The 18,570-nt window shown below is 41.1% G+C and overlaps 1 protein-coding gene across 1 annotated transcript in view; it reads right to left on the bottom strand.

Annotated features, from left to right (window-relative positions):
• The window catches only part of LOC108102144 (chaoptin), a 210,258-nt gene extending 191,918 nt beyond the window's left edge, over window positions 1-18,340 (bottom strand). The window contains exon 1 of the mRNA XM_043207331.1: window positions 17,971-18,340. The gene's annotated coding sequence lies outside the window, so the exon portion shown is untranslated. The remainder of the gene's footprint in view (window positions 1-17,970) is intronic.
• Between the last annotated feature and the right edge of the window lie 230 nt (window positions 18,341-18,570).

Raw genomic sequence — 18,570 nt, 5'->3', positions numbered from 1 at the left:
GTGTTGCGTTAAAATACACAGCAGAAGATGATTAGATCATTGGCCACGTGTATTTAAATTGTTTGTAAGGGATATCTTAGGATTGAGGTTTTTTCTGTTTTCTATAATTTATTATTTATTTATAAAGAATGAAAAAAACATAGACATTGCTTAACCTAACAAACGACCCGTATATTCAAACTTTCTATTGCACTGACTTGAATTAGAAGTTACTGGAAAGTTTCTTTATTACACTCATTTGTTTAATTGAAATGAATTTGCCGAAAATGGTTTTTTTTTACTGACACAGGACATCTATGGAAATTTTCAAAGTGATACAAAGGCCACCACGCAGCAACAAAACTTAACAAATCCGCATTCAACTCAACTCCTATGTTGTAGACAGGGCTTTACAAATATTCCTCTACTCATTTACTCACCTGGTTAAATAACAACATATTTATCAGTGCAATTCAAGAAATCAAACTAATAACTTTCAGGCACGGCGAGCACAGAGATAACTTTAATATTTTCTTGTTTACTTTGAGCCCGCCGGGAAAGTCATTATCCGCTGGTGAATTTATTTTAGGTGCTGCTGCGAATACACATAACGAATATAACGAGGACCACGCCCAGGTGGCTAACCCAGATTGCCCCACTACCCCGCCCCCTTTCCGCCTCTTTCCGCCCTTGGGGGGAAAGCCCAAACCAAATATGCCCCCTTGAGGGAAATCCCGCCCGTCGCAAGTTTTAGCCTGTCAACAAGTCGCAATTTCAGTTGCATTTGTCGTCTCAGCCGACGTCGTCGTTTGCCATTTCACTTTGAAAATTGCCATTTCCGTTCAATTTCGCTTGCAAATTAGAATTCCAGTGATACGCTCTGTGCGCCTCCATGCATATAGAATGAATACATTCGCATTCGCATTCGTATTCGTAGTCGTATTCGTAGTCGTATTCGTATTCGCAGTCGCAGTCGCAGTCGCATTCGCCTGCATGTGGGTGTTTTTTGGCATCTGTGCGCATTTGTTTTTGCCTGCTTAAACTGTTGCATTTTCGCCCCTGGATATATTCTATATATACATATATATATGTACCTATGTATGCGGACGGGCGAATATATTCATTTATACCTAAAATGATACGTCTGCCGAGCGCGACTTTTTTCCTGACTTCCAATAGGTTTTCAACTTTGATTCACTCCCGGAATGTAGTTTTAATTTCTGGACTCCCAATACCTTAGAAAAAATCAATATATTATATTAGCTGGTAAGCAAACACTTCAGAATTATTGCTTAAATCTGTTATAAGATGTTATAGGAATTATCTGTCTTTCTAAAAGTTCCAGAAACATTCGCTAGAGTATCACGAACTTCGCTTCGCCACTTTTTCCGCGAAACGACTCCTCTGCCTTTTTTCTATTTCTGCACTTGTCGTATATGAAAGTTTCGCAGTTTATTCCCCGGGCTAAAATTACATTCCAGAATGTCGACGACGGCGTCTGTCTGAGTTTTCTGGTTATGCGTTTTCCGCCGCCTCAGCCGGCGAAATGCAACTGCATCTGGTTCCCATTCTCATTCGGTGTGTCGACTAGCTCCCCCATTTCCCCCCCTCGGATACCTACATACTTGTGGCAAATAAATACACATGTAATTTTAAGATTTGCATTTAATGGTGGAGCGTGGCAAAGTAGCAGAGAGTACTAAATGCAGCGGCTAAAAATGAGCCGGGTGAGTGGGCTTCCTTGGCCAGATGCAGAATACTGGGTAACTTAAATAAAGGGTAACTAATCCCGGCCATAAATAATTGGCTAAAAGGCCAAACTGCAGCGCTGATTAGTCTGAATAAAACTGAAATTCCCGCTGACTGGCTAACATTTGTTGGCCATATCGAATATAAAAGTACAGTGGATATATAAGTTTTCCCATTTGATCCATTAGGAATTAATAGGAATGCCAAAGCATATGAATTAGATAAAAATGTTGATTTTATTTAGAGTCAGCATCAAATAGCATTCCAATAATAGTATTCTAATTTTATTTCTATTTCATTTCGGTCCACTGAAATGGAAGGAACATTTATATCTCTTTGTTAGATTTTTTTGTGGATTATAACCCATAATTTGATGGGAAAACAAGCAATGAAAATGTTTTCCATTTGCATTAGAGTGCTCTCCCCCTCAGTTTTCCGCCAGCTCGTCCCTTTTCGCCCGGAACGAGTTTATTATTTTATAAAGTTTGGCATGGAGCGATCCAATGGAACGACAACTGTAAACAACATCAGGCATTGGCATCGCTCAGATTGCCACCATTCGATTATCTCAGATGAATGAATTGTCTTATTCGATTCGGTGAGGGACTGACTGACTGACTGACTGACAGACCGACTTTCTGAATGGCTCACTGGCTGACTGGCTGACTGGCTGACTGAATGGCTGGGGTCGTCGCTGAAAAATAGCAGCTCCTGATGGAATGGATAGATAGTTATTTGCATGAACTGATTGCGAAAACCTTGAGACATGCCAAGACATATGGCCGGGGCTAACGACATTATGCAAATTGGATTTAAACATTTACACTGCGCATCCCTGGATCAATTTAAATTGCACGGGATAAAAATGAGCGAGCTGGAACACCCAGTACATATCCAGTATGGCAAATAAATGCAAAGCAGTTGGCGGAAAATAATTAAACTTCATTTGGAAATGCTCTTAGCAAACACTGGCATTTATTTATGCTAGTGCTTCTGTTTATTTTGCCGAAAACCATGAAACAGCATTAAACTAACTCCTGAATAAATTCGCATATTTAATATTTTTGTGTTTGTGGAAACACCATTCATGTTCGGTGGCTCGTCTCTCTTTAACATAAACATAGATATCCCCACTTACCCCTGTAAATGCACAATTAATTCCGTTTGCCATTAATCTATTATCAAATAATATTTTGTATTATTTGTGCTCTGATGTTGCTGACACTTGACAATATTTTACAGCTGCCATTTGGTAGCTAAATTTGTGTTTCCATCGGTGAATCGTTGAACTGAAGTAGTTATGAAGGGAAAATAAAGGGGGAAAGATGAGGCTGCATCGCCTCTAGGATTTTATTATTTCATTGATTCAAGCCATTAAATTGATAGCAGATCATAAACATTGCCCGACCACGTGACCTGGAGGCCAATCATTGAAAATTTGATTTTTCCTCACGAAAATTTGTGCGGCGGAGGAGGCGAAAAGAAAGCATGAGCCATGGCAAATGGCAACTTGGCCATAAATCAAAATATTGTTTGACATAATGTCGATTTTCAGGGGGCACATCTGGCTTCGCGGGCAGCAGTCGAAAAGTGAATGTAAAATGAGTTTTGGATTGTCGAGCGTTTGCCGCTTTGATTCGAAATCTATTCAAGCCGCCGGCAGTGTGGGTTAATTGTGAGTGTAACTGACGGAAATTACACTCATTTATCAATTGCCAAAATTAGTGTGTGCTTTTAAAGAAAATTTAAAACTGCCTCTGAAAATTGTACGAGGGAAATTCGGAAAATTTAAACAAGGTTACGAAATAAGAGAAATATATTAAATAGCTACCAGCCTGCACAACCTCTCTATATAATTTCAACACGGAAGCTTTTTATAGCTTTTACCTATAAAATGAAGAAACATATTATTAAATCTCACTTATTAACACTGTCTTAATAATTCTGTTTGTTGGAAGGCGCAATTAAACCTTAAACCTCAAGCAGTTTCAAGGAAGCAGCTGTAACTTTCCTTCAAGTGAACTGCAAGCCCCCGAAAACAATCCGAAAACCCCTCGAAAACATGACCAAGCCATTCATCTTGGTCGGCAGCCATCAATTGACAGATTCGCGCATTGCGCCGAATTGTTCCCCGGCTTTTCACTTGCTTTTCCTTAGTTTCCCTGTTCGCTGTGTTTGTGTTGGCTTTTATCGGGATCTTTTTATCATAATTTGCTTGCTTGAAAGGCGAAACAGGGCAAAAAAATGTATACTTTATACTTTTCACATAATTTCAATGTCAAATAAGTTTGGCCAAAAAAATGCAGCGCCGTCGAAGGAGAAGACGTGGAAACTGCTTGGGTAAATATTTTTTTAGCCCATCGCCAGCGCCGTCGCTGACGGCCGAGCTGGAAAAGTCCGGGAAAATGAGCAGGGGAAACGTCAATTTGCATAATAAATGAAAATGCATTGAAAAGTGGCAAAGACAGCTGCAAAGGAGGCGCCGGCAACGTCATTAAATGCAAAAAGAGCATGCTGAACAAATAAAACAATCGACGAGGAACAATCCGAAGGCGAAGGCGAAAACGGAATGGAGAGCGCCGGGGAAAATCTGGGGAAAATCCCAAGGAAACGTGCAGGGCCTGAAAAATCACTTCCGCATTTCCTTTGGCTTTCGGATAATAGTTTTCTTGTTAGCATTTTTGGGCCAACAACACACATTTGAACCACTTACTGTCATTTGCCAAGGCGCCGACCAGGCGCATTTTATGTAAAAGCTAAAAAATATAATAATAAGATATGAAGTGGCCATTTTTCAGCCAGCACCAGTATGCAAATACCCTAGAAAAGTCCTATGAACCAAAGGTTTGTACCAAAGTTGGATTCAAACATGTCTAAAAATCTCATAAGCATTATAATAGCAAAGAAATATAAAAATAAATTAAATCAAATTAAATTGCGACAAATTAATAAATTGTTACTGCTTGATTAATGCTAAGAATTTATCGAAATGCCTTTTCGATCATATACTTTGTAGAGGCCGTAAAAAGTACACTGCCGCAAGTTAGGGAACGAAAAGAGAGCATACTTATGGGGGCACATGTGTGTGGCATACACTTATTGGTGAAAATTGTTGTGGAGAGCAGGAAAGCACTCGAACTGGCTGAAAGTGGCCAGAGCAACCGAAGACGCTTCCTGGTCTGCAGAGTGGCCCTCGTCGGAGTTGCCCTTAAATTGCTGGCATTTTGCTGCCGAACAAGCTGCACACTTGCCGCCCATTTAGCTTCGATGGCGAACGAGAACGAGAACGAGGCGAACGGCGATGCTTTGGCGAAATTATGCAAGGAATCCTGCACACAGATACACGGACACACAGACCGAGTTGGCTGGAAAAACAAATGTGAACGCAGGCAGTCGGAGTCGCAATCGCAGAGATCCAGGGACACAAAGAGCAACGGGAGGAGGAAAATGGATTTGTGGCATCGACTGCCAGTTGACACACATATTTGCCGTGCCAGCGACTTGGGGACATCGCCATGCGAGTCAATGACACGGCAGCCATCCATCCCCCACACAATCACCTATTGAACACCCGCCATCTGCACTGCGAGAATTAATCACCCACAAACTGTGCACAGTCACCTTCCAACCACTTCGATTCATTCATGAAACAAAAATTACAACTTCTTATTGGGAACAATAACCCTGCGTTTATTCTTCATTTCATCACTGTACTCCATTTATTACGATCCACATTTATTGTTCGAAGGCTTTTCTTCAAGTGCATCTGCCACAAAGCGTTGAAAACTGTCTGGGGAAATGACAGGCATCAGGAGTCAGCATCAACTTAAGCATCATTTTAACGTGTCATTTCAGAGTTTTGTGACGAAACTGTTTTGCATCATCGATACACCCACTCGCATCGCAAATAAATGCAGTCGGCTGAATGTGCAGCCTGCTTTCAATAATTTAATCACTTAGCTCTCCCGGCAAGCTCTTTGTTAATTTCTCAAATCAAATTTAGCCATTGCAGAAACGGAATCGAAACATAATCTAAGAAAGTGCCAGGGATTCCTGCTTTTAACTTAAGTGTTTGCGGGCACTGGAAAAAAAGGTTGGAAGAATAGTAAATAAGTTTTTTTTGTAAATGTAACAGTCTATGTTTTTCTAAACGGGTTCATAAAATTAATAATTAAATTAAAATTGAAACTTATTTTATGAAATTGTAGTAGTGTGATTCTATTTGTCATTCAAAATTTTAAGTTTTATACTAATACCATGTATGTGATTTAATTTGTCCTTTTTCTGCAATTTATTCTGAATTTGCAGCATTGTCTTTTGAATAAAAATATACATTTGTTTATTGTGTATTTAAATATCCCCAAATTATCTCAGCATTTAAATTCGCTGTGACAAGAAATTGACAATCACCGCAAGACAACATTTACAGATTCCGAAACCAATAAATTAATAATTCAACAATGTGAAATGTGTGTTGTTGAAACAACAGATGTGTCAGAAAAACAAACAGCAACAGTGACGACAAATTCACTTTTTTTTCGCTTACAAATGTTGCAAAAATCGGCCGTCAATTATATGGCATTATCATTCGATTCTCTAGGTTTTGTGGTCAATAAATGTATTATAATTTTCAGCGAATTTGCAATCATTTTTCGGTGGTTGTGGACAGGTGTTGAGCAATTTTAATATCTTTTTAATTGTAATTTTCCTATAAAATATATATATATATTCAAATTCATGAACAATTCTCGTGAAACGCATTCAAAAATATTCAACTTTTTGTTTGGGAGCATTAAAGCTGCAATTTTAGTTTGTGATTAGCGTCCATTGCCCCAAAATCAAATTGCGGCGCCGATAGCAAATAATTGGCTGGCGTATTTTTCATATATTTATACTTTCGCGTCATTGTTGCAATCTATTGTTGGTTTATACACTGTTATCGGTCAATTATTTACAGTTTGCCACCCCCAATTTCTGGATGGGTGGCACTACGGGGTTTTGGTCCTGTGTTTGCGCCAAATTGCCGAATTTGCATTTAATTGTGAAGCCCAATTCAAATTATAATTGTCCTTGATACAGATAATTTAATAACACAAAGGATAGATTGAAAAGGGGGGAGAAATTGGTTTCGAAATAGGAGCAAACTAATGAGATACAATTAGCGTATTAGCTGGCCAACAAGAGGGTAAACGATAATATTTTGTCAGAACATTAAATATAACAATTTTCTAGCTAAAATTTTGACGAGCTCAAATAAAACCAGACGGACAAATCTAATTAAATAGATTATAAATGTGCCTGAAAAAATTTTAAATTTTCTATTTTATAATTTTAGCCTGCACTAAACATTAAGAATAAAATAATTGTTGAAAAATAGTATATCATATACAGACTTTCGATCTATGCGATTTACAATCTTGATGTGCTATAAACTAAGTTTAAATCTAAGTTCGCAAACGGTATAGAAAAATAATACCCCCTTCAAAGCTATAATAAGCTTTTATAAACCGATGTTTAATGGGGTGGGAAATGCCTTTTTAACTGCGTTACAAACCTCTGAGCAAAATAATAATAACCTGCGAGGATATAAAAGGGCTTACTGCAAATAGTGGCGTTTCGTTTGATATCTCTCGTGAAACTGCGTCGAAAGCCCCAGTGCATTATGCCATAAACGAATAACGAATGTGCGGAGCATTATCGCATCACTATCTGCATTCGAGGGGGCTTGCCCCCTTCGGTCGCGGCCATGTCAGCCCACATTAAAGGCGAGCTGGGCGATCGCTCAGTGCGTTTCGCGGCCAAAAGCTAACTCATGCGGAAGAGCGATAATGCTGCATTCGATTGTGTGCGTCTATCGGTTTGCATATGTGTGCAGAGGTCGCAGATAATTACAGTCGCATAGTAATGAAAGAGAAAGGCCGTGTAATAAAATTAAAAATAATAAAATCAAACCCAGACGCCGCGATACTTTTGGTACTGGTTAAAATTGTTTGACCTCTCGGGGGCGTTATTATCGAAAATTAAATAAGCCCGACCTCGCACACAGACACACACAGATACGCACTCATGCAGGCGGATATGCCAACTGTGAAATTGCGTAAGTGGGCGTGAAAGTAGGCGGCAGCCGTGTGCGCGCACATCCGCTTCCGGTCATACATCACTGGGAGGGCCCAGCTCCTTGGGCCGGGCTTACGCATCTGGGTCGCTATCTTTCGGTGCACTGCAACCAAATTGAGGCATCAGTGTACCCAATTTGGTGGAAAAATTCACGGTGACCTTATGTGACCTATTAAGGTGTCCTTAAGTAGGCTTCGTTACCAAGAAAGTCCCCGTTTTGCGTTAATTATTTATGAATACTGATGACCATTTCAGAATAGTTTTGAATTCCTTTGTGAGGAATTACCTTAAGCAGTTCTACAAATCCAGACAGATTGCTTTTTAGTCTTAAGTCCCCAATAACTATAAAGAGCTATAAAATAAAAGCAACATTCCATTTAATTTACTGAAAGCAAACAACTAAACTTTTCACCAGTGCACTCGAACCTACACGTTCCAGAGGCACCCAATTTGTGGCCAGAAAGTGAAGGTAGCCAAAGGGGTAGAAAGTGTGAGGGGAAAGGGGGAAAGGGGTGGAATGAGGGGGCCAAAAACAGAGACGACGAATGATGGAGCCCACGTAACCGAAAGTCGTAAACGCAGCATAACATAAAATATAAAATGCCAACAAAACAAAAAGAAACTTTTTTGATGTTTAAATTATGTTGACATCCTTCTTATGTGAACTCTCATAAAATAGAACAAAAAATTTATAAGAATAACAGCAGCCTCAACGGCGACGTCTGGGAAGGCGCATCATCAGATGAGGACGCGTTGGAACTGAAGTCGGGATTGGCCTCAACTGGGGAACAGTGGGCTTGAAGCTATCAAAGTACCATCTAAGCAGGGATGAAGTTATCAATTTAGCTAACTAATCTTTTTAGGTGATAGATACAAATAAAAACACATTAAAATGTACGCAACTGAATGGTTTTATTTAACGTAAAGGTCTCCCTAATTATTAAAGCACAAGGTAGCTAAAATAGCAAAAAACCAAAGCTTAAACAGCTAATCTACAAAAAGATTATTTTATACAGACATTTTTCATTTTCAATGTCAGCCCTCAGGAATAGTTTACTTTCTAGGTAGTAAAAAACAATAAATGGGTTTTCACAGCATTTTCAATCTATTAAGGCAGGTTCTCACCTTGTGGCGAAAAAAAAATCGATTTTTTTTATGGCTTTTCGTATTTGTTTTAAGAATGTGCTCAATTTCAGATCAAAATTTGAAAAATTACCAGAGTTACAGGCCTTTACATGGAGCACTGGCCATTTGAAGCCAAAGCTTTAAACGCGTTTATCTCGGAACCACGTTTTCGGACCTTACGGAAGTGATTGAAGGCGTTGGGGTTAGCCAACCGTCATCAAATTTCTTTTTAAATGTTCCTAATTGTTTCCTTTAACTAATGAACAAGGATTATCCAAAAATGTTGAAAACTGTTTATTTGAGATAATAATTAGTGAGAAAAAAAGGGCGAAAAACGTGCATGTGTGTGTGCGGTCTTGCTTTGTCTTGTCCCTTTGAAAACCCTTTTTTGCCCAAGCATCTGTCCTTGTAATGTTTTTTCTAAAGCTAATAACTATTGCAATTTTCATTTTTTTTTTTTGCTGATCCTAGTTCATTTTATGCACAGTACTGTACCCTTTAAGAATCTTTTCGGTTTTTGTGCTTCCGATTACCCGTTTTGGCTGAATCACTTCCGTAAGCGGGACACCTTTTCGCCGAAATGTTGCAACTGAGGAACGCCCCCTCCCGCCCCTTTTTTGATTTTTTCGATTTCGAGTTTTTTTTTCGCAAAATAAATATGTTTTCTAATAAAGTTATAAATTTTAGCTCTTTATCTTTAACCGTTTTCTCAAAACAATTTTTTGAAAAAAGTGTCATTTTCGGCCCTACAAGGTGAGAACCTGCCTTAAATTTCTAGACACATAAATAAATTTAATTAAATTTTTTTTTTGTTCCTGTAGCAGCAAAAAAAAATTTCAGTCACAACATAACAACATAATTGATCAATACACTTAGAGCGATTACTTGCAATTTCAGATACACATTATTGAAAAAAGGGGCATAAAAATTAAAAACCCTTACCAATTTCTTTTTCTATAACTTATCTAATTTGACAAATGGTTATGTTGTAATGTTGCCTGCGGAAACTAGTTTCCTTCCTTTTTCCTGCTGATCAAGAAGTTATATATGTATATATACAACCAGTTGTTCTAAGGACGTTTAAAAGGTTTCATTAAAAAACTAAGAAATAATAACAAATTTAAATTTCTCAATTAAAGAACTACCCAACAAATTTATATAAAATCGATTTAATCGAGAAAATTACTGTAGATGAAAGGATCTTGAGTGTTAAATATCTTATTTGGGCAGAAGCTTAAGATACGTACATGCAATTTAAAGCTAAAGTTGTATTTCTTTCGAACACATAAAAGCTGCACAGCAAGCACCTTGTTTACTAAAATCTCTGTTTTCTCGCCAGAAGATTGTACGGTGGCGTCGGTCCCACTGTGGCAATATGGTAACAAGCCGAAGAAGCCTCCAACAGAGTCCCAAAGACGGTGCAGTGAGTTCAGTGGAGGATGTGGAGGATGTGGAGATGGCTAAACGGACGAGTGCTGATTCGCATCCGGCTGGCTCGTCGGGTTTAAGTTTGGATTTTGGGTTTGGGTTTGGGACCGGGTCGCTGATTAGCGCATATGACGTATACGACATGTGTCCGTGTCTCCGGCCACCTCGGATGTGTGTGTGTGTGTGTGTGTGTGGTCTTGCTTTGTCTTGTCCCTTTGAAAACCCTTTTTTGCCCAAGCATCTGTTCTTGTTTTCCCTTGTCCTTTTCCTGTACTTTTTTATGCCCCAAGTTTGTTGGTGTCTGTTATATTGAAGCTATTATATTATTTTAGGCCCCACAAAGAGCTCATTAATTTTCACACACAAACAGGCCAGCAGATCCGGAAGGGGGGCAAATAGGACCATCACTCTTCAAGGAGCTTTTGTACAACTTAATTTTTTGATCTTCGTGTTTTTATTTTCGTGCTTCAATAATTTATATTTGCTCATGCCGTCTTCGGTATCTTTTTATCTGTTGCTGCTTTCTTTGGTCCTCGACGGCATAAGGCGCACTGCGTTTTCCTACAGTGGTGGTTCAGAATAATAGGCGTTATGTATAAAATAACTACATAAAGTTCTTATAAATCGGTTTAGCATTTGCAGTTCTTACGAAACTCTCTAAAGATGTGTTTATACAAACGAGCAACGAGTATGGTACTCTTAATAATTCTAATATTCTTTGTGAAGGTAATGCATTAAAAGCGCTTCTATTTAAAAAAAACATTCGGAAGTCCACTACTAATTTTGTGGGCAGAGCTGTGTGCATTAAATACACACTCCCCGTCCAGCAAACTAAACCAATGGAGTCATAAATTATGAAACGGTTTTGTGCTGTTTAAGCATATCATAATGCGACGAGCCTCAAAGAGCCATCTTAGTCGTGTATGTGTGTGGGTGGCTAACTATATATACATATAAATATATACCATATATATACAGCTATGCACACACACATCCCTGCTCGTGGACATCCACAAATCTTCCCCCACCACATCCGCCTTTTTCTGTCTGCGTGTGTCCACAAAAGCTTTCATGTCTTTTAGTTATTATTATGCAAGCCAGGAAAATCCGAGCCCCTGAAATGATGCCGCAAAATAATTTAAAAGTAATCAGGCAGCAAATGTTTTCCTTGTTCCGAGGCACAAACATTCCGGCACTCTTTGTCCCCAGTTCCAGGGATTATGCCCCATATCGTACCTTGGGGGTCCGGGCATTCCTGACTGCACTCAATAGTTGCCGGGCCCACTATAAATTCATTTGGGAGGAGTGGCAAATATGCTATTCCGAGGCATTTATAATTAATTAGCAGCACTAATTTGATGCCCTCGAATGGCCACAACAGTGGCCGCAATTTGTTCTCAGATGGAAGATGGAAGTCCTTCCGGGGAGGGGAAAACACTTAGCTCCCAAGGCCGAGGGCAGTCATTTTCCTCGAAGCATTTACATGGCTGCGAGCAGCGGCTGTTTGTGGCCAGAAAAGAGGTATTAAGGCCAGAGGGTTGCCAAAAAAATGGGAATAAAGTGTAACAGGAAATAAAAAGTATCCAGGATACAATACAGTTTGATTACTTTCATTGGTCTGTTTGGGTGAACTCATCTTATGAAATTCCCCAGCTGACCCTGATCAAAATAAAGAGATACGCTTTGTCCATGCACTTAATAAAAATCAAAGAGGAACATTCGGTTGTGGGCCCACTTCCGCTGGCTTCAGACTTTCAGCTACACAAACTGCACTCGAAAGGGGACTGGGGAGGCAGTTTTATTTGCGAACTCCATGCGGGAACACGTAGTGGCGACCCCGACCCCGACCCCGACCCCGAAAACCCATGCTATGCCCACGTCCATGTCCACGTCCATTATCCAGTGCATTAATGAGCGACCAGAGTCGCATTAATATGCCAGCCGACTGAAGTTTATCTGTTTCTTTTCTCTCCCGGCAGCTTTGACAAATTGAATTAAGACCGGAGCGGACTGGAAAACAAATAAAGACAAAGCTGAGCAAAAGCAACCCAGACGACACTCGAGGAAATGGAGATGTGCGAGTGAAGCGTTCAAGTGCTCAAGTGATTCGACGGAAGGAAGATGCGTCGGTCAATACAATTAGTTTTACTTGAGGAGCACTCAAATAATTTAAATTTAATTGGGGTCAAGAGTGGTTACGAGTGTGTGGGAAAGGGGGAGTGGAAAGGGGAGTGGGGGAGTGGGGGGGTATCCAGCTGCAGACATGTCCTCCGATGTCTGCTGCAACTGACATTATCTAATTAGGCAGAAGGCACGTCCCCCCTCCCAACCCCCTTTGAGCCCCTTCGACCTCCTCTGCCGTCCAATTGCGTGCACTCGAAATGATTTATTTCACAGCCCGCCAGCCCCTCTGCCACTCCCCCTCCCCCTCCCCCTCCTCCTTTCACTAGGGAGAGCTCCGCCACTGTCCACAGCCTCGGACCGATGACAACGACTGGCGAGAGGGGAAGTGCAAAGGGGGGCCTTCAAGGGGGTTCTGATGGGTGATAATAGGGATACAACGGCTGCGGAAAGTGGTTCGAAAAAGGAGAGCTGCTGGTTGCACTGCTGGCCGAGCACCCAGTTCAACACGTTCACTGCAGCCCCCAATTTCAGGGGGATACCCCCACCCCCACCGCAGCCCCTTTTAAACGAACCAAATCGGTTAACTTTACAATAACTTAACTTGCAACAAAGGGGAGGGGAAAACCAAGGGGAAGCCCTGGCAAAGTAAAGTGTTTAGGGAACATTTATAATGCTTTGTTTTCTGCGTGATTTATAGTTAATATTGCAGAACACTTTGCTCTGCGAACGGGCAAAGTAATCCCCACAATGAAATCAAACAAGCCCCCGAGAAGCCCGACTGCTGGTCCATTGTACTCGTTTTTGCGTATCGAACAATTCGTTCGGGGAGCGAAGGGTTATCATTTAATGACGTGAGATTGAAATTGGTTGCTAGTCAAGCCCCAAAGCGCTATGTTCTCTAACCGAATCAATTACCAAACCGAAAACCTACCAAGTGTGCGAGCGAGACGGCGAATTGGTTATGCCCAGACACACTAATCAAAATTCACCGCAGAACCCAATTTTGTGCGACAGTGTAGGGAGTGGCAACTCTACGGCTCCATTATATCGCCCACTTGGCCGCCTGCATGCGGGGCTACCTTAAATATTAAGCAAGCTGCCAAATAGGAAGACACTCAGTGGTGCACTGCAAAAAAAACCGGGAGTTTTGGGGGGTTTGAAATTTATAATGAGTTTAAAATGATCTCCTGTTGAACTGAGCAAGCGAATACGAAAGTTTTAATACATACATAGATGGAAAAATTATGCAAATGAGCTAAGTTATCTTGTTAATAAAGAAAACTAAGAGGAAATTAAAGCCTGTGATTGATTCACTAACTTGCTTGGCAACCCTAGATGATATGGAACCCTTTAAGATATGGACTAAGTCTACTCCTTCAGCCTGGTAAATCCAATTTGCAGAGGCAATTCCATGAGTTGTAAATCCAGGTGTAATACTTTCGCCAAGTGTTCCAGTTCTTAAGGGGGCGTGGCTGTGGGCGGAAATGATGGCAACCGCAACATTTTAGTTGCATTTGCGACGTTCACCGCAAGAGGCAACGCCACAAGGACCAAGGACATTTACCTAAATTAAAGCTAATGAATTGCCTCTTCGCTGAGAGTACCTACCCGAACCCCAGCCCCTCCCCTTCCCCCTACCCCGCCACGCCCCTCCTGTAGCGCCCACAAAAACCACACCCCCTCCACCTCACCCCACCGCCCCCGCAGTGCAGCCACTTTGCTGTCTGCTTTAATTTGCATTGCACTTGTGTATGTTTACATTTTTTATTTCATTCATTTTCATTCTTGTTGCGCCTCCTTGCCATCTATTTTTTCCCCCACCCCCCCAGCTCCTCCTTCCCCTCCTCCTTCCCCTCCCCCTCCCTTCCCCCTTCGTTCATTTATTTTTTGTGCTTTATTTTAATGAATAAGTGCATTAAATGGCCGAAGGGAAGGCGGGGCAGCTGAGTAGCGGAAACGGACATGGCGACTGACTGAATGGCTGCTAAGCCCTAGACACACAAACACACACACACACACACCCATGAAGAATATGAATTAGTGTGCCTAAATGAGTGCGAGCGAGAGAGGGAGAGGGAGAGAGGGAGTCGGCTGAAGCAAGGCCTCCAGATGAATGCCAGAACCAACGAGCACCGGATGGTTCCCCTTTCAAGCCGAAGTGCAAGTGTACCGTGGCCTTAAAGCAGGGATCCCAAAATGTGGGAAAAACCTCATTTAAGATCTAGTTTAAGGGGAATGGAAATGGCTTTTAAAGCCCAGAAGCTGTACTACACCATTGGGAACTCCTGCTGTTGGGGATACGCGAACGCATTAAACATATTCAATTAGCTAACCTGCGTTTGCTTGATGGTTTTGTTTGGACTTCGGGCACTGCCACTCCAGCTGAATGAACAACCAGTTAGTTATTGAAAGGCAATGACAGCTGTGGTTAATAGCCCGCAGACAGGAACGGGAGTACAGTGAAACCCACTCCATGCTAATTACGGCACCTGGGCGAAGTGCAACTGGTTGGTCGCGCGGAATGCACTCAAAGACGCATCCATACCATTACCGTATCCATGGCGACGCAATTACCGATCCCAGGACACCGAGTCGACGTCCTCGCATTGCCAGCAACATTCACATCCTGCGATTTGGCCCACTGTGCAATGGGGCGGATGGCACAAATAATTGCCTTAAATTAGCGCTGCATTCGGGTGGGTGGACACCACCAGTAGTAGTAGCACCACCACCACCAACACCACCACCACCACCACCACTAGTTGCCAGCATAAGCTGGCGCATCAGATCCAGAGGCAGATTCAACATCATGAGGCATCATGGGCCAGAGTCTGAAGCTCCAGTGGCAGTTGCCTCGTTACAAGTACTTTATGCAGTAATTGCAGTACTTGTCCCGGCTGCTGCATTCAAGTGCAATTCTTTTTCGCTAATGAAAAGCGCAGCGCACAAAAATACGGAAATACAAAAACACGAAAATATATCTCATCATGCCAAATGAAATAAAGTTATCTGCTTGAGCGCAGAAGCTGCAGCTTTTACATAGAAGCGGCTTAAAGACAATTGGCTGAATGAATACGATTTCGGGCTAAAGTTAGTTTCTCTGCAGCAGCAACTGGTCAGAAACTGGTAATTATGTGCGTTAATAGAGAAAAAAGTGGGGAGAAATCAGCAAACCCAGTCGGACTTCTCCTCAGAATAGCAGAATATTTAATATTCACAATATTGTTTATCAGCTTTTCTTCATTAATAGATACTCTGCCGTTGCAAGTGAGTTTTTGAAAGTTTTAAATTGCCAAGGATTCCCAAGTCCTCAAAAAAAAAACACCTTACAAAGCACACAACTCCTTGAAGGGAAAAAAATCCCCTTCGCTCTTCCAAACCCATTGATCATTCAGCTTTTTGAGATTCGCCAGCAAAGTGTTCTCCACACTTTGTAAGGTAATATTTTAAAATGCTTAACATTTTCTGGCATTTTTTCGGTGACCCCCATTTCGCCAGCCCCCTCCAACTGAGATTTCATTTGCAGTGGCTCAGGGCGCTCTCCGTTCGAGGGGGGTCTGCACAATTTCCGCTGAAATTTATGTGCCCTACCCTCCAGAAACCCAACAGCAGCAAAAGCAACAAAAAGCAAGAGCAACAAATTCACGGGGGCAAGAGTAAGATGCAACAAGGCCGCGCACAGTGGGGGCAAAAAAATTGTAAACACTTATTTACTGTCCATTTCCGCTGGCTTTTGATGTTCCACCAGTATTTTCTGCTGCTCGGCTTGCAGCTGGAAAAGCTGGAAAATGCATTAGGCAACATTTCCATTTGTATTACCATTTGTATTTGTATTTGCAGTCATTTTTCCTTGCGCCGGGTGCCGACTGCTTATTTATTTAGCTCTAGTCTTGCTTGCTGGCTTTCCACTTGCATTCCGCCGGGAGGTGCAGTTCCACCTCCCAGTGCCCAATACCCACTGGCCCATGTCCTTCGCGCAACAAGGTTTCAGGCCAAATCGGTTTCCATATTCAAAACACTTCACCTCATATTCCTATATTAAAGTGATGCGTATGAGGATCGTGCTTTGAAAATAACTGTTGCATAATGATAACAACACACTAATTTGTTTGCACTTTAAACAAACAATTAAGCGTAAATTCTAAGAGTTTTTAAGTAACCAAGAACTTCTTCCACAGAAACTTTATTGATCCCAGTCAGGCCCCCATATTAAATTGGTTCTATTGCATCTGTAGTCTACTCTTATATCACTTCAGTATTAAATTACATATAATATTTTTTTCCTTAGAATCGCCGATATATATTAACTGTGCATAATAAATACTTAGTAAGCTTTAACAAGCTCTACAGAGACACATGCAAAAAAAGGGAGCTAATCACTATTTAAGTCCTGTGGAAAAGAATAAGACAAGGCTCTACTAAAATAGTTAAATATCCTCTTAAAACAGACACACAAACTAACGAGCATCAATGAACTTCTTGGGTCAACATCACGGTCGCTTTATCTTTATCACGGTCAGCATAATTATAAAACTAAATCATCCCAATAATGATGACTAAAAAATGTATTAAATTTCCATATTCCAAAGTTGAACCCGCAGTTATTTATTCATAATTAAGCACATTTTCCTTTACAAGCTAATTTCAATGAAAAAAACTTTGAAGCGAACTCGATGCTTTCCATGGTTTAATAGTTTTTTCTTGAAATAAGCCATTAGTTTAGTTAAACAAACTGTGACCACTAAGCCGACACAATTTATTTGATGCGGTTTTTTATTAAAGTCTTTATTGTTCCATTTAATGGCTAAAATGTTATATTAAAAATAATAAAAATATATTCATTATTAAAATCATTTTGGCTCAAATTAAATAAAAGTTCACAAGAAAATCTCATTAAAAATGCTATTGGCTTTAAATAATTTAGTAGCCTTTTAGGTGGCGCATAGGCAACGCAAATTATGAGTGTGGAACTGGCGTGCTTTTGTTTAATAAGTTCAACGACACTGGGATTTGGTTTTTTTGGAAATAATATAAATTTATAAAAACTAGGTGTTTAAAATTAAAGGGAAAGGATAGCCCACAAGATTCCAGAGAGCACACCATTTATTTGAAATAAATTATTTAGGGGCTCTTAAGGTTTACTAAACGAAGTGAACGCTTTACAAGCAACTGTTTTATATTTCATGATTCCGAACTGGCAGACTATATACGAGTATTTGATTTAACGAAAGCCCTCTTTTTGGGCATTTGTTTCAGCATTTTGGCCCAGTCATCGTCAATCAATCAATTTGGCGCTGTCATAACAACTGTGCATCAGCAGAAAAGTTGGCCCGCTTTCCCCGAAAATGTTGGGAAAAGCCTCGAACTGCGGTTTCTGCGGCTTAGTTTTGGGGGCAGCGGTGTACGAGTACGAGTACGAGTACGAGTATATAGTATCTTGGCACTCACCCGAGAAACTGGCACGTGTTTTTAGTTGGAGGGCTGCACTTTCTGTTTCGGATTTTTCACACACATTGAACTCCGGCTAAAAAAGCCAAAAAGTGCGCTACACCCGCACAAGCACTCAAAAAATAAAAGCAACACTCGCGTGGGGCCGCAAAACAAAATATATAATATTTATGTTTTTAAATAAAGTATCTGGATGTGGGTACGGAATTGGTTTGTTCGTTCAGTTTCTGCGTTTGTGGAGCTCGCTGCTTGGCGTTTGGAGTTTGGAGTTCGGAGTTCGGAGAACGATGCTTTGTGGGCACTCGCAAATTTCGGCAATGTCTGGCGTTCGAAAATCCAGCGTCGCCTGTCCGCTGAACCGCAGCAGTTGGAAAACGCGCAAAGACTGATTTTCGGCGCTGCCCGCCAGCTGCCGGCAACTGCATCCCGAGCTCGGATTTTCCCCGACTTTCCCTGGCGAGGTGCTCCGAGTCCTCCCGAGTTCCGCCGATCTCCTCAGCAGCATCCACGAAGTTGCTTGTTGCCGCAACATATCGGCGGCATTCGTTGCCGTTGCCGTTGTCGTCGTCGTTGTTGTCGGGTCCTCTTGGTTGTTGCGTT

This window comes from Drosophila ficusphila, unplaced genomic scaffold (genome assembly GCF_018152265.1).
Source record: "Drosophila ficusphila isolate 14025-0441.05 unplaced genomic scaffold, ASM1815226v1 contig_197, whole genome shotgun sequence".
NCBI lineage: Eukaryota > Metazoa > Arthropoda > Insecta > Diptera > Drosophilidae > Drosophila > Drosophila ficusphila.
This window is presented reverse-complemented; position numbering and strand designations above follow the sequence as displayed.